The sequence below is a fragment of the Caretta caretta genome, chromosome 10 (assembly GCF_965140235.1).
Source record: "Caretta caretta isolate rCarCar2 chromosome 10, rCarCar1.hap1, whole genome shotgun sequence".
NCBI classification, from domain to species: domain Eukaryota; kingdom Metazoa; phylum Chordata; order Testudines; family Cheloniidae; genus Caretta; species Caretta caretta.
The window spans coordinates 52,311,257-52,328,940 of NC_134215.1; the positions used below are offsets into that span (position 1 = coordinate 52,311,257).

At 45.1% G+C, this 17,684-nt stretch overlaps 1 long non-coding RNA gene across 1 annotated transcript; it reads right to left on the reverse strand.

Annotated features, from left to right (window-relative positions):
* Positions 1–1,962: 1,962 nt before the first annotated feature.
* LOC142073375 (uncharacterized) lies at positions 1,963–16,296 on the reverse strand. The gene is made up of 3 exons (XR_012670211.1): positions 15,782–16,296; positions 8,676–8,722; positions 1,963–4,724 (listed from the first exon to the last, which is right to left on the reverse strand). It is a non-coding gene; the product is annotated as an uncharacterized LOC142073375 (long non-coding RNA).
* Positions 16,297–17,684: the final 1,388 nt, after the last annotated feature.

Here is a 17,684-nt window from a genome sequence, read left to right on the forward strand (position 1 = left end):
CTTCCAGAGCATTCAGCTCTTGCAGGGGAGAAGAGATTCAGACTTTAAGTAAGCAAGGGAGGGACTGTTCTTCAGATGCAGTGCTACCCAGTGCATTTGTAGAGCCACATTCTGCATGTATGTAGACACATGCATCTCCATCTGAGGCAAACAGAAATTATCTGTGCACATCCAAGGACCAGAATTTGGCCTGTAGCACTGAAGTCTTCATGTGAACCTTGTTATTGACCTAGGACCTCGAGCAGTTTTTATTTCCCCACTTAAAATTCCCCTTTACGTTTCCAAACCAATTGCTGACGAGACCCAAGGATCAATACAGTGGGCCAGATCTTCAACTGATGTAAACTGGCATAACTCCATTCAAGTCAATTTGCCTTCAATGGAGCTGCATGCATTTATACCAGCTGGGGAGATGCCCAAATCCCTTTAACACAAAGGCCATTGGTCTGATTTGGAAAGTTATATTCTCCACAAATTATTGGCATTGGTATGAAAACCCCAACCAAGTGTCCACACAGGCTATGCCCCAGAACTTACCATCCCCAGCACGCACACACGGAAGAACCTAACCCATTCTCCTCCATATTTTTTCTTCAGCGTAATGGTCCAGAATAGATTTTCCAGAGCTGGAGAGGAGGAGTGGTTTGGCCTGGAAGCTGGTCCTCTGTTATCCAAATCCCCAAAGCTGGGGAGTACTGCACATGCTGTATTCAAAGAGGAAGCATGAATACAACCAAACAATTGTCCGCTATATTTACACCAAGTGGATCAGGTGGCTGGCCTCCACAGTAACAAACAAGAAGTATTTGACACCAGCTAATGCCAGACAAAGCGTGTTGCTGATCTCTGGATGGTCATCGTGCCTCCAACAACAACAGCTGCCTCAACTTACCCCATTGCATTCTCCGTCCAATTAACTTTTTAACCTTCAGCCCAAGTTGCATAAGGGCTCTAGAGAGCTTAGCAAGAGATTAGGTTTAAATACCTTGTTATTTTTATCATCATCCTGCTAGTGTATCTTCCCACTACAACAGCTAGGATGGTCTTTGTAAGGAAGAGCTCAATAACCTTATCTGGAATATAATGGACCCAAACTTCAAATTTTGTGTCTGTTTTTGTGTGTGCAAATAATGGCGCTCCTGAATGATGTTTGGTCCATTTAATAGTCATTCAAGTACTATGCCCCTGATTGTGCCCTCACATCAGGTGGTTACACACCAAAGCATTATTCAAATGCTCCTAATATGTACTTGCCGTTACCTCTGGGTGTAAAAACATAGGCACCAAACTGGAGGCTGAGCTGAGGTCCTTCAGAAAGCAAGGGTCAACTTGTTAAACAGAAGGACATGCTACCACCCTTCAGGGGCCATGTTTCACTCAGGTTCCTCCACTGTGGAACATTACATATGGAGTAATAACAGATTTGATTTGTACAGCACCTCTGCAAAGCTATCAGTCTAAGGGGCATGGATGGGTCCCATTGCTGGATTATCTGAGTGCCTTACAATCTTTCATGTGTTTATCCCAAACTGCTCCGTGAGGTAGGGAAGCACTACATTCCATTTTACAGAGGGGAACTGAGGCATGAGACTTAGCGATTTGCCCAAGGTCACACAGGAAGTCTGTGGCAGAGCAGGGAATTGAACCTGGGTCTCCCAAATCCCAAGTGCGCATCCTAACCATTGACCCATCCTTGCTATAAGGACCCCAATTCTATCACCATTCAAAACGGTGAGAATTTTGACACTGACTTCAACTGCAACACCACAAGTCTCTGAGAGAAGGCAAGAAAAGTCTTCAGTGTTCCCAGAAATCAGTGCTAGAAAGTGGATATATTTTTTTGTTTTGGTGATTCTAAATATTCTCCGGCACCATGCCAAATGCATGCATGCACACACACACGCACACAGTGAAAGAATGACAGGAATTGCATGGGAGGATTTATTGCTGTATTGAGGTCATGTACAGTACTTCGATAGGATGTTATTCAGAACAGGCTCTCCAGGCTGGGAAGATCTAAAGAATGCAATCTTTCTCTTCCAACCAGGGGGCCTTGAAACCACTTGGGGTGAACATTCTTGACAGAGAACACATTATACAATCCCGATTAATAAAACAATAATTTATGCTTCATCAGTGCCTTCCATTCATGCTAACATGCTTCACAAACCAGTGTTTATGAGAGAGAAGAACTACTTCAAGTGGCTGTGTGTCAAAAATGGGTGAAGAAGCAACACTACCCAGTAGTTTAGGAAAGGAAGTGAAGACTGCCACCTCCAGTTGAAATGGCTGTGGGAATTTATAATGTAATTACTCAGAGTGGAGTTTGGCTACCAGACTGAGGCCGACACCCATCCTTGCAAAAGAGAGTACCATGATTGCTGTAGTTACTACAAGTGGGCAGGATCTCAATTTTATGCGTCATCCAAAGAGTGAACACCTCCAACACTGTGATGGCACCATTTTCCCCCTTAGCGAGCTTTTTGGGACATGACCTTCTGCCTTCTCTTTGGAGAGCATCTATGCAGCATGGCCACGGCTGGAAATCACTGTACCTTGAGCAGTGCCACCTGCTGAATCACTGGGGTGATACACTTCTGAATTCATGCTGTAACTATTATTTACTGCCTGTTGCTTTTGCCTCTCCCTCTCTTGCCAGTAGCTGCCAGCTAAGCATTGCATTTGCAAGCCGGAAAGGAGACTTGGGTGGGAATAAGTGTTTTCCTGTGGATGGGACCCTGCTATTGTAATTTGCATGGTCTGACTGAAGTGACACAGGCAGAGGCATCCTCCTTTCTTCTCCAGAGATAGTAGCATCTTCTCCAGAGATAGCATTCCTGCCCCTTCAGCTATCAAGCACATCCACCACTGCATATGCCCTCCACATGTGTGTGAAAGCCCTGCACGTGACCATGCTGAGCTGTACAGCTGCTGCACGGAGTGAGGCAGCATGTTCTGGGGAGACTGCTATCCCAGACTGTTTATTGCTGTTTATCATCCAGGTGGCTGTGCATTGCACTTGGCTTGGGAGCTGCCTGGATGGTATCTGAGATTTCTGTGCTGGTGCAAGGCTGGCACTAGGAATTTCCCATCACTCTTTTTGTTCCCCGTCAGATTTGCATCAAGGCTGAACCAGTCAGAGGCCTTAAAAAAATCACAGCACAAAGCATTACAGCAAATGCCCATCAGACTCCCCACTGCATGTAAGTGTATGTCCCAGTTGACAGGTTAAAAAAACTGTAGGCAGGTAATCCGTGGATCCCTTCTGGGTGATGGGGGACTGTCAGGTAACTCGGTATAGGAAGAGGTATTAATACATTCCAGTGGTCACTGCTGTGCTGAACTCAGGTAAAGCAATATGGATGAGCCTTGTTGGTGATTCATTAGTGGAGCTAAATGGACCCAGGAGAATTTGGTTCCTGGAGATGACACAAACTGGGTACCATTGGGTCCAATTGTAAGAGTTTTCAGTGTGCCAACCCAGACCTTCATCTGGGATGCTTGACTTCTCCTCAGGCACCTTCCACTCCCACGCCTACGTCTTCCCCAGGGTCTGGAGAAACCATCTTTATCTTACGGAGGAAGCTCCAACAGCCTGAAAGCTCCTCTCCAGCTGTGTTCTGGGGCCCAGAATCTCCATGGAGACCCAGCTGGCCACTCCCCACCATTGGCTAGCCGGGAGGGGGATCTGTGGTGAGTGCCTCCCCAGTTTGGTCAGCGTGTTCTGAGGGGCAGGAAACACCTGCTTCCTGCAGAACAGAAAGGGCAAGGAAACTCATTAACCTCTTACGCTGACTGGCTGTTAGAGAGGGACAAAGAACCACACTCTGACACGGAGGTTACAGAAACCCTCTGCTCACTCAGAGATAGTACTGCCCCCAAGGAAGGAAACTACATTAGTTTCCCACACCCTTTCATCCTGAAGTGCTGAAATGTGGTTGAACAGTCCCAAGAGCAGTGTAAGGAGGGAATGGAGCCAAAGAATACTCACCTAATGCCACTCAGTCCATGGAGGAAACCCACTGAGGGGTTTCTTCCTCCTTCTTCCGAAGGACCTGGCCACTGTGAGAGTCAGGGATGGGCCTTGGATCTGATCCAGCCTGGCATTCACATCTTAGGAGGCAACCAATAGCAGTATGTCTCCCAGATGCATTGCTAGGGTGGGGGCCTCAGAACCTGTGGGATTGGGAACAAACCTCCAGTAAAGTTAGGACATGCTCCCCATGAACCTCATCCTCACAGGCGCATTGAGTATGAGTTTCCCAGTGAGAACCTCATGTGGGGGCCTCATAGCCCTTCCCCCTGCTCTGGTGGGAGAACAATCATGGACCTCCCTGATCAAAAATCTTCATACCAATACTTGTTCACACCAATAATACAGAGAAGGGATATTCTCTGTAATGCTAATAGGGATCCGTGGGGAACTGCCATCATATAAGTAGTAAACAATAAACAGCTACAGAACATCTGGCTGCTATTAGTAAACCAAATATCCATTTATTTTTAAACTAAGCATCCCTTTTACAGAAACACAATGAAATAACTAAGGGATCAGTTAGGAGCCAAGACTCTGGGAGCTTTTCTGTGCCTCCCACCTTATTTTTCCCCCAAAGAGTTTGTTACGGAGCAGACCCAGCAGATATATTTGGGATCTGCTTTTCCCTGCACCCTCTCCAGCAGTCATCTATACGTCTTCTTTGTATAAAACACTCACTCCAGCATGCCTTAAAGAACCACAGAAAAAATTATATAAAGAAACATGTGCACGAGTGAGCTCACCACATTAGATTATAAAGTAACAGCAAGTTGTGTGCTGTGCATATTACCATGTGTATGTCTAATTTGTAATTGCAATAGCTGGATAGTAAGAAAGCATATCCAGTCTGATTTCATTTTACCTTCCATTCCTACCCAGTGGAGCTGGTCAAACTTTTTCAAATTTCAACAAAATCTCAAAAATCAGTAGGAAGTCAGACAAAATATGGCAATTTTTTCATGTATGTTACCACCAGCGGGCTTCACATTTTTTTAAATGGTTTCGGAGGAACAGCCGTGTTAGTCTGTATTCGCAAAAAGAAAAGGAGTACTTGTGGCACCTTAGAGACTAACCAATTTATTTGAGCATGAGCTTTCGTGAGCCACAGCTCACTTCATCAGATGTTTACCGTGGAAACTGCAGCAGACTTTATATACACACAGAAATCATGAAACAATACCTCCTCCCACCCCACTGTCCTGCTGGTAATAGCTTATCTAAAGTGATCAACAGGTGGGCCATTTCCAGCACAAATCCAGGTTTTCTCACCCTCCACCCCCCCCCCACAAATTCACTCTCCTGCTGGTGCTAGCCCATCCAAAGTGACAACTCTTTACATAATCAAGTCGGGCTATTTCCTGCATAGATCAAGGTTTTCTCACATCCCCCCCACCCCCATACACACATAAACTCACTCTCCTGCTGGTAATAGCTCATCTAAACTGACCACTCTCCAGGTTTAAATCCAAGTTAAACCAGAACATCTGGGGGGGGTGGGGGGGGGGAGGAAAAAACAAGAGGAAACAGGCTACCTTGCATAATGACTTAGCCACTCCCAGTCTCTATTTAAGCCTAAATTAATAGTATCCAATTTAATAGGACCCATGGACCCATGGAAAAGGACCCCTTGGAAAAGAAGCCCTTGAGGAATTCCACCATGATTTCAACAATTTCCATCCCACCACCAACCTCAGCCTGGTCCAGTCCACACAAGAGATCCACTTCCTGGACACTACAGTGCTAATAAACAATGGCCACATAAACACCACCCTATACCGGAAACCTACTGACCGCTATTCCTACCTGCATGCCTCCAGCTTTCACCCTGACCACACCACACGATCCATCGTCTACAGCCAAGCTCTGCGATACAACCGCATTTGCTCCAACCCCTCAGACAGAGACAAACACCTACAAGATCTCTGTCAAGCTTTCTTACAACTACAATACCCACCTGCAGAAGTAAAGAAACAGATTGATAGAGCCAGAAGAGTTCCCAGAAGTTACCTACTACAGGACAGGCCTAACAAAGAAAATAACAGAACGCCACTAGCGGTCACCTTCAGCCCCCAACTAAAACCCCTCCAACGCATTATTAAGGATCTACAACCTATCCTAAAGGATGACCCAACACTCTCACAAGTCTTGGGAGACAGGCCAGTCCTTGCCTACAGACAGCCCCGCAACCTGAAGCAAATACTCACCAACAACCACATACCACACAACAGAACCACTAACCCAGGAACTTATCCTTGCAACAAAGCCCGTTGCCAATTGTGCCCACATATCTATTCAGGGGACACTATCACAGGGCCTAATAACATCAGCCACACTATCAGAGGCTCATTCACCTGCACATCCACCAATGTGATATATGCCATCATGTGCCAGCAATGCCCCTCTGCCATGTACATTGGTCAAACTGGACAGTCTCTACGTAAAAGAATAAATGGACACAAATCAGATGTCAAGAATTATAACATTCATAAACCAGTCGGAGAACACTTCAATCTCTCTGGTCACGCAATCACAGACATGAAGGTCGCTATCTTAAAACAAAAAAACTTCAAATCCAGACTCCAGCGAGAAACTGCTGAATTGGAATTCATTTGCAAATTGGATACTATTAATTTAGGCTTAAATAGAGACTGGGAGTGGCTAAGTCATTATGCAAGGTAGCCTGTTTCCTCTTGTTTTTTCCTCCCCCCCCCCCCAGATGTTCTGGTTTAACTTGGATTTAAACTTGGAGAGTGGTCAGTTTAGATGAGCTATTACCAGCAGGAGAGTGAGTTTGTGTGTGTATGGGGGTGGGGGGGATGTGAGAAAACCTTGATCTATGCAGGAAATAGCCCGACTTGATTATGTAAAGAGTTGTCACTTTGGATGGGCTAGCACCAGCAGGAGAGTGAATTTGTGGGGGGGGGGGTGGAGGGTGAGAAAACCTGGATTTGTGCTGGAAATGGCCCACCTGTTGATCACTTTAGATAAGCTATTACCAGCAGGACAGTGGGGTGGGAGGAGGTATTGTTTCATGATTTCTGTGTGTATATAAAGTCTGCTGCAGTTTCCACGGTAAACATCTGATGAAGTGAGCTGTGGCTCACGAAAGCTCATGCTCAAATAAATTGGTTAGTCTCTAAGGTGCCACAAGTACTCCTTTTATTTTTTTAAATGTCAGAACTGACCAAAAGTTTTCAAATATCATAGTTCCATATTCCAAAAAAGGAAAGTTTTTGAAAAAACATTGTGAACTGCCTCCCCCATCATGTAGCTCTTGTACTCACACTTTCAGTTTTCCAACATTTATCATCTTTAATTTCCTCAGAAACCCTCTGAACCCTTGAACTGCCAAAAGCACCTTCTAGGAGCCATTTGGAATGATATATTACTGTATGCCTTTTGAGAGACAAGGTGGAGAGGGAATATCTTTTATTGGACCAATTTCTGCTGGTGAGAGAGAGAAGCTTTCAAGCTATACAGAGCTCTTCTTCAGGGCTTGGAAAGGTACCAGAATAACTCCACGTGGCTTGAAAGCTAGTCTCTCTCACCAACAGAAGCTGGTCCAATAAAAGATATTACCTCACCCACCCTCTCTCTCTCTAATATCCTGGGACCAACATGGATACGACAACACTGCATACAAGAGTGTATACCGTTCGATCAGGCAGATTGCTCCTCTTGGAGGAACTCTCCTTTCTTAACACACAAGATTTCACAATGTGGAGATTTACTGATGAAGGGACTCTGGACACCAGGGTTAATGAGAGGATGAATGATGACAACTTTCACTACAAAAACTGCAAAGCAATCCAGGGCCTCTGATCATTCAGAGATGAAAACGTGCCATTGTTTGCAGCAAGCTTTAAAAAGAGTTACATTAGTTGCCAGCAAATGTGAAACAACAAGTTTTAAGCTAAATATCAAGGGAACACACTTATTACATGAGTGGGTGTGAATTTCACAGAACTCATATATGTTCTTCTGAAGGCCTTTTTCTGTTTCCTTTTCAAACAGTCCTCATCTCTTTAAAGCTGTCTGACATCTCTGAAGACTGAAAACAGAGCTCCCTAATGTAAATTTAGCAGCAGCTCTGGAATGTTACCATGATGCAAATACCTCCTCTGCAACCAGACAGAGACTATGAAGAGAAATAACCTAATAAGGTACTGCTTAGGGAACCAGAGTGTCTTGGATGATATATGCTGCCAGCGTAATGCAAGTTTTCAGCATTGTGCTCGCTATGCAGATTACAATAGAGAATCTTTTACATCCAGCTGATCACTCTGAATTTTCAATACAAAATTAGTAAGTGGGCTCTATTTGTACTGAAGTGGCTCAGAATGACTTAAAAGGTGTCAGACCGATGATCAGATGGCTGTAGAAAGTCCTATGTCAGAAAGCACCGTGAAAGGTTACCCATCTGAGTCTTTGGACGTGTTGGAGAAGGTGTTCTACTTAAGGAAAAACTATGGTATAAAAAGTGAAGAAGAGAATAGAGGAGATTATTGATTGTGAACTCAGTCTACATGACTAACCTATACAAGGGTAAAAAAAAATATCAAAAATGAATTTCATTTCTCAGACTTGCAAAACTGGCACAAAAAATTTACCATCTTAGGCCTAACGTGTATTTACTGACCTTCATCATGGTGATGGACAATGAAAAGAACTCAGGAAAGGTTATTTCTGAAAAAAAAGGTAAAATACCCGTTAGCCAAATAGAAATGTATAAAGCGTGGTTCACGGTACCTAGGAGTTTGGATCTGTGACCCTTCTGTTAACCTATTCTGTATCTATGACTGCAGCAACAGCCACTTCTCAACCAGTGCAAGGGTGTCTCGGCTGGTCAACCACAGAGGGATCTGGAAAGTGCTGAAAGAGGGAAGCCTCTGAGAAAACAGGATAAGCGAAGCCAGATGGAATATGCAGGATCTTGTTTGCTCAGGAGACCAAGCATAAGAAATACTGCTTTAGAATTGCAGTATTACAGCTCTTGCCAAGTAGCAACAGGCAAGACAGATGATCTTGGATGTCTCTGAAAAGCAACACTACGCACATGTACCATACCTACACACAAATGCAAAAAGTAAAAGGGGAATGAAAAATGTCAATCTACCTAGGTTAAGCCATGAGGTAGAGCAGAAAGAGGGAGTTCAGAGAAGGGCAACAAGAATGTCTACAAGCATGGTGAAACTTCTGTATGAAGGGAGACCAACAACTGAGACTGGTGGGAGAGGAGGTAGCCAAGGGGAGACACGAAAAAATACAGAAATAGGAATGGTGTAGAGGAGTTAAATCAAATACTTGTTGCCATCTCTCAGGTCAAAGAACAAGGAAACATTCAAGAAAGTGGAATGGCTAGTACATATGATAAAAGGAAATGCTTTACAGCATGTATAATTTACCTGTTTTAGTAAACGACAGAGAGGCCAATAGCTTAGCAAAAGGAAGAGGTTTAACTTGTGTGTGGATAAAGAAAACATTCAAAGTGACATTCCATAGGAGGTGAACAAATCACAAGGGATATAAACCCTCAGGCCTCAGCTCAGAAGCCAACCGCTAACTGATGAGGGTTTGGAAAATCCTTTGCATAGCGGAAATTCTTCCTCATTTGTCCATTACAGAACTTCTTGCACTTTCCTCTCCAAGCATCTGTTAATGGCTACTGCTGGAGATAAGATATTGGACTGTATAGACCACTGGTCTGATCCCACACAGCACTGTCTAATGTTCAGCAACAAAAAAATAGTGGCAGATTTCTCTCTGGATCTGAAAGTGGTATGTTTTTCTCCTAAAAATTACACAGCCCTTATCTTTTCCCATTTCTAGAGAATAAACTGGATTGAGGGAGCAAACTGATTTCTGAAGCTCCCCAGTGTGGTTCAAGTGAAAATTTAGGTTTAACTGCTTTCTCTGCACAGATTCCAAGTGTGTTACATCCTGGTCTTCTAATCCTCTATGAGCTTAGTGTGTCATGTGTGAAGAATGGACTCTCTGAACTTATAACAAAGTGCAGCATTAGGAAGTAGCACGCCTAGACTAAGGGCTAGCCTGCACTGGAAAAGCTCGCTGGGATAGCAATAGCTGCAAATCCTCCTTGGAAAGAAACAGCTTTTACTGGCGTAAGTGTGCTTTTGCTGATAGAGCTTAAACCAGTTTTCCCTGAATGGAGTGAGATACACTGGCAAAATGTTATGTTGTTATGCTGGCAAAAGCACTTTTTTTGTTGTTGCCAGCATAACAATCTACTCTAGGGCTACTGCCAGAGTAGAAAAGTTGTTAATAATAGTAAGATCACACCACTAACCAATGTAATTACACCACAGAAGACCTGGCCTCAGCAAATGGCAACGTTTTAACAGAGAAACAGCACTAGAAATAGGCTCAAGCCTCAATTTCATTGGTGACACTAGGGTTTTGGTGAAGGCTCATCTTTAATTAACTGTTCTGCAATGGTCTTGTAAGTAGAGCTCAAGTAAACTAATGGCACTAGGATATCTATGACCATTATCTCAAGCAGATTTGTCCCCTGAGCATTCTGTCTTCTAGCAGGGGCGGTGAGTTATATGGGCCCGTAGTTCCCGGGCTCCAGCAATATTCAGGGCCTGGTGGCCTGGCTCCACCAATGTTTGGGGCCGGGTCTCTCCCTCAGTCCCCCTGCTACTCCCGAGTGTCCCCCAGCCCCATCTGCTGCCCCCGCACACCTCCCCCGGGCCCCAGAGCATCCCTGCCTGCAGCTTTGCCCTGCTGGCTCCTGGCATCAACTGCCGCCGCAGGGTCCTACTACCCCCCCATCCACTAGTGCCAGGGCAGGCTGACACTGCCCCTGCCCTTCCACCTCAGACCCTTCCCTTTTCCAGCGGGACCCTCCACCAGCACAGGGCCCCCCCCCGCCTGCAGTCACCGCTGGGCAAGGGGCAGCCCAAACCTCACCCCCAGTGAGGGGCAGCAGCAGGGGAGGAGGCGCACATGTGAACAGGAGGCGCACAGCCCTGCCCCCAGCACCCACCATAGGGGAGACGAGGGGGCTTCCTGGACCTGAGAGGGACCCTAGAGCACGTGCAGTGGCAGTGGTGCGAGGTGAGTGTGCTGCTGTAGGGAGCGGGGGGCCCCTCCCCCGGAGCTTGCTGCTGCCAGCTGGGGGAGGGCTGGGGGAGGAGTCCTCTCTGGCCGCAGTCCCTGGGCAGCCTGCCAGCACCCCAAACTCCTCATCCCCAGCCCTGCCTCACCTCAGAGCCCGCACCCCCCTGCACCCCAACCCTCTGCCCTAGCCCTGAGCCCCCTCCTGCATTGTGAACCCCCCATCACCAGGCACACCCCACAGCCCTCACCCCTGCACCCCAACCCTCTGCCTGAGTCCCTCCCACACCCCAAACCCCTCATCACCAGCCCCACCCCAGAGCCCTCACATTTTAACATTATTTAAAAAAAAATCTATATTGGCTTACAAGGTGGGGGGGTCTGGAGGGGGAGGGTCAAGACTTGGACCTGTTCTGTGCATCACCAAAATTATACAAACCTGCCGCCCCTGTCTTCTAGGTGCTAAAGATAAGTTAACTCATCCTCAGAGACACTCACTTCCCTGGGAAAATGATGGAGCGAGGAGTAGATTTCAGTCACATAGCAAGACTACGTGTGAGCCTGTGACAGATTCCAGGAATCCTGACTCCTAATCCTGTTCTTTAACCACTAGATGATGCTCCTTCTAACACACACAATGCTTGTTCATTGTTGATTACCTGTGTAGGTAAATTACTCTGTGAGCAACTAGTTAAAGGACATGTTAAAATTAAAATATATTAAAAAGAGAAATTCCCTTGGCTGTGGTTACAGCCAACTCCTTGGACTAATAAAGCTGACAGAAAGATTACAATTTTGTTTACTTTTTACCATTAATGCTGTTTAATTCTGTGCTTCACCTTGCTTCAACTATGAAAAGCACATTGGTCAGCTTTGCTTTTGTTTGTACTCAGTTTTAGAGAGGCAAGGTGGGTGAGGTCACGTCTTTTATTGGACCAACTTCTGTTGGTGACAGAGACAAGCTTCCGAGCTCTTCTTCAGGTCTGGCAAAAGTACTCAGAAGGTATAGCTACATTGCAGTTAAACACCCACAGCTGCCCATATCAACTGACTTGAGCTTGTGGGGCTTGAGCCATGGGGCTGTGTAACTGCAGTGTAGAGGTCTGGGCTTGTGCTGGGTTCTTGTACCCTGGAGGGGGCAGAGTTCCAGAGCCATGCCACAGGTCTTTTCTTCCAGTGTCGACAGCTCCCCAGTGAACGCTCCTTCTTGGTAGTGCCTTTATGTGGTTTAGCTTAATCCACTTTCGAAGAACCAGGCAGTGAAATTGACTATTTAGCTGTCACACTGTAGCTAAACCACATAAAGGCACTTTTAGTGCCAAGAAGGCGCGTTCACTGGGGAGCTAGTACACAATAATTGTGCTTTAAATTCACACCCTAGCTTATTTTGCAGTAGCTTCCCCCTGTAGACAAGCCCTAAGTGAAGGCTTCCATTCTTACTTGAAATTTTGTAGGATGCAAGCGCAGGGACACTTTCTGCTTAGCACAAGTGACAATGAATATAAGGTTTTTTGGCATACTAAGTCAGGGCCATAAATTCTACTCAGGTCTTTGTAGTTTTATTTCCCAGCATTTGCTGAATTCTTCCCACTTTCCATGATTTATTTAGAAGTTTAGATTTCTTTAAGCAACACTTGTAAAAAAAACAAAACAACAACAAAAATCCCCAATATGCAATATATTATTTTATATTAAGCTACATTTTTAAACCCGTGCACCCTCAGGTCTTTTGTTCTCATATGCAACCCATCAGAACAATGGACATTTTAAACAGAAATTATTTCATAAGCATTTTCAGAATCATGTAAATGAATTCTCTCTGTCTCTATGGTACCAGGTTTCTATATAGTACTGCAGTCACCAGGCAAGTATTTCCAGTTTTACATTTTGCCCAATGAAAGTTACTGCACAAGAATCATAGTGTGGTAGGGTGGATTGTTTGCAAAGAGTTAAATGGCAGTCACCCTACAGCAAGAGAAGGATCAGCTGGGGTATCGGAAGTGGGAAGCTGAATGTGGCTCTCTAGTTCACACAAGTGTTACAGAAGCCCAGCCTACACTTTAAAGGGGTTCCCTGTGTGACCAGGTTACACAGTTTGCCTGAAATGTTCCAGGGGAACAAGATGGGACTTGAGAATCCACAGTGAAGTCCTGCCAACAGCTGCTTTACATCTTAGCATGACCTTGTCAGCTAAGAGATGTTCAGCGACAACCAAGTGGTCACCTAGTGACTACATTACACCCTTGCTATAATGAACCCCTGGGGATCCAAGCTATTTGTTCGGAATGGCTAGGGGTTCGTTACAGTGAGAGAGACAAGGGGACAGCTCCTCCAGCCCTGGGACCACCACTGGCAGCAGAAAGTGATCCTCTGGCTCCAGGGCAGCAGCAGGGAGAGAGAGCTCCCCCGGCCCCAGCCCCGCGGCAGGAGCTTACAGTGCACTCCTCCAGCCCCGGGGCCAGAGGAGCACTCTGCCCCAGTGGCAATCCCGGAGCTAGAGGAGCTCTCAGCCCTGGCCCCCTCCCATGCAGCCCTGGTGCCGGAAGAGTTTTCAACCCCCCTGTGCAGCCCTGAGGCTGGAGAGGCTCTCAGCCCCCCACCACAGTGGGTGGGTATAGAGGTGGGATCCAGGGACCACATTCACTATAGCACAAGGTTTGCTATTGCGAAGGGCGTTATAGCAAGGGTCTACTGCGTCTCAGCTTCTTCTCTTCAACGAGTCTCTCCACACGGAACTCTTCCACTGACATCCATGGAGGGGTCTGCTGCTAACTCATTCAAACAACAGATCTTCTGAACATCTTGAAGAACTCTCAGCCTGTGGCTTCATTTTCCAGACTAAACTGAATATAAGCCTAGGCGTTGGCCTATGCCCTTGGGAAGCACTTCACTGAAGAGTTTATAAAAGTAGTCATTGGATGAAGGATGTTTGTGTGTAAAGACGATGCAACAGCTGATTCACCTGCAGGAAGTACAGGGAGTTGAGCAGAGCTTCATCTGAACTGATAAAACCTGGAGTCAGCATTTAGTTTATCGATGAAGACTAAAATTTCAAAACCAGAATGACCCCTTTAAATTCTCGCTCTTTGTGGAACTTTCCTTACACCTAAGGACGAGCGATCTTTGGAACTGCTGTTTGAGGGAGTGCTCCGCAGCAGCTCATACTTCTCTAGCTGGAAGAACCACAAGGAATTAGAAGCATTGGGGCGATTCAGCATTAGAGAACCACCACTCCCTCTCAATCACGTGCTGCTTGCAGGTCGTAATGCGGCAGATCGCTCAGGCTGAAGCCCATGTTACTGTGTCTGCATTACTATCGTTACCCATACCAGGTAGATTAAAGCTAACGGGAGCGTGCCTACCCATAACCACACCTCCGTTTGCAGTATAGGCATACCCTACGAGCGAAGGATGTGATTTCTCCCTGCTTACGTACACAGCTCGATGGGAGCTTGTGAGAGGCTAGATAGCTGCGTGGCTGCGGTATCATGGGTAGGAGCAATGGATGCACAGTTTGGCTGTGCTGAGCACAGACCTGCCTGAAGAGAGTGGGTATGTATGTGGCACGGCTGTGCTCTGCTGCTTCTACCTGTGCAACTTTGGCAATACTGCTATTTATACTCATGCCAGCTCGGAAGCCCAGGGAGGAGGTGGGCTTCATACCCTGAGCCCAAATGTCGATGCAGCTATTTTTAGTGCAATCATGAGCCCTGCAAGCCTGAGTCTGTGGACCTGGGTTCTGGGACTCTCTGCTACGGGTTTCTGCTTGCCGTGTAGACATACCTTTAGTTTCCATTTGTTACACAGCTCTTGTTCCTCTCCTCCTCTTCACTTTAGACATTGGGGCAAAAGCAGTGCATGCTGCCTGACAATCCTGCGGCTGTGTAGTACAGCAGTACTAGAATCTCATTGCTTTTTAGCACGAGCCTTAGGAATAAGGGTTGGCTGAGGATGCTGAATAACTGGGTTTGTGATTAAATGTGTTTTTTGAAACTCAGTAGTCTAAAGCAGACTACTTCAGGGACAGAATCACCATGTGTTCACATCTACCTCCGCAACAGCTGATTTACAGTCATGTTGATTTACAATCCTCTCAAGTGAATTCACGTTAACTGTGCTTACATTGGATGAAAATTCCCGTCCCTCTGTCATTGCTGAAACTTTAAGAATAGCAGATTCTAAAACCAGAGGAAACATTTAAGAAATTTGCTCCCATGTAGTGAACCAAACAAATACCAGACATTTTTTGGATGTCTGTTATTGCAGAGACCAGCCAGGAATGAGTTATTTCTCCTGAGTTATTCAGCTGTGAAAGTTCTAAGAAATGAAGTCATGGCTTTCAACACACTTTGGTTACCACGTGTTTCTCTTTGCTCTCTAAAGGTGGCCTTGTGTATATGAAAAATGAGAAAGTCTCCACAACCTTTACCCACTTGTCTGTAAGATCAAAGGCCTTGTGCAATGAGAGCTTATCTCATTTGAAACATAACCCCTTTCTCTATAATTCAGCAACCTAACTCCTCCTTCAATACCACTTTTGTGTCATTTTAGCCCCAAGTTCCCACTGCAACACCCATGGACTTATGATACAAGACCAGACCATGAGGCTCCTATGTTACTCAAGCATTCTGCTCAGTTGCAAATGTTTACATTGTACATACTCACTGTTTGATTCTGATAGACCACTGCCCAGTTCTTTCTTGGAAGTAAAGTCCTGAAATGCATCTGTAACTTTGCATGTTTAGCTAGCTGGCACTATTTAATCTTCTTTATATGTTAAGAAATTTTTAGGCAGTTAATAAGTAGCCTGAAATTCCTTTGGATTGTGGCTTGTTCTAGAATTTGCTGGCTATATGGGAATCCAAGCCACAGCACTGGGTTCAATCTATTTACAATCTAAACAAACAAGGCAGACACAGATTGGAGGACAGGGTATAACACATAAGTAGCAAGCTGAATGGGCTCCAATCCCTTCTGGAATCAGTCTACTGGCATCTGAGTGTGTTTCCAGTGATACAGCACTTGTTGTACCTTGCTATGGCAGAAATAGATGTTTTCAGACCTAGAAGCAGAATAAAAATGGTGTCCTGCACTGGCTATTTCTACTAAGGTAAAACTTAAGAGCTCCTCTTTGCATCTAGCCTGTACCACCTTCTTTTCAGGTGGTGATGATTTAGCCAAACCAAATGAAGAGTGATCTCCTGTGACATATGAGAATAAAAATTCCTTCCTATCTTGGCATTATGAAGATTTTTGTCCATGTTTTTCCTATACAAAAATATATCCTCTGCAATACAAGAGGCAATGAGATATGTCACTGCTCCAGCTGGTCAAAATGGGCACAGAAACTTTTTTAATTTAACTAAATCTCCTCCAAGACAAAAAGAAACACAGATTCAAAGAAGTTTTGGGAAAACATTTGTGCTGTGATTAAAAGCAAAGGCTCTTCTAATTCATGTGTTTGAGACCTATTTCACAGGTTGCTGAGATTAGTTTAAGCAGACCTCAATATACTGAGTATGTTAATGAGGAAAAGGTTTAAGATATGTTTCAGAGGAACAGCCGTGTTAGTCTGTATTCGCAAAAAGAAAAGGAGTACTTGTGGCACCTTAGAGACTAATGTAACTATTCAGTGACAGCAATAGTTCTATTTACTTACCATACACACAGGAGGGCCAAATTATGCTCCCAATGGGAAGATAGCATGAGTAAAGTGAGCAGGACATGGGGCTGACCCTGCTTCCACTGAGTTCATTGATTTCCAGTGCAGTGATCAGGATTTGACTGCAATTTGTAACAGATGCAGTTCCTGCATTTGTGGATAAAATGTAAACATAAAATCTGCTGCTTCTCCTCTCTCCCACAGACACACGGACATTTTTGGATCCCTGCACCTGAACGTCTATCAGTAGCTCGAAAGCCATCCAAACACATACCCACTTTCAAAGGAAGAAAGCTGACCAAAGGCAGATAAACCCAGAGAAATGGAGGTTCCACCAAAAACATAAATAAATGATACTAAACACTGAGCTGAACTTCCAAAACCCACACAAGGCAAATGTTCACCCTTGGGCTTGAAGTGATTTCTTTTTTTTAAGCCCAGCTTGTTTCCAATGCTTCTCTGCCTTAGGTCATACCTTGAATGTTCCCACAAAGACTGGATTTCCTGGACACACTGAGTGCCAAATCCTGCAGTCCTCAGTTGTTATTTAGATACTACGTTTCTGCAATAAGGGCTGAAGGGTTTGGCTGAAGGTTAAACATTTAGTATCCACTCAAGCATTATACCGACAGGTCAGAGTTGGGATGAGATGACTAAATGCCACCTATTTCATACAACTCACAACCTATGCAGAGAATGAAAAAACAAACCCTTTGATTAGCCACAAAGAAACTGTCCCTGCATCTTTTTCAAAACTTATATCATGGCAACTCCGTTACTTTCTAAAAACTGTAAAGAGAAACACTGAAACCAGGCAAAATGCGCATTCTTATATAGCCGCAAGGAAAAAATGAATCAGAGCAGGCAGACAGCAAGAGTCTCTAGGTTGGCAGTAAATGTTTAAAT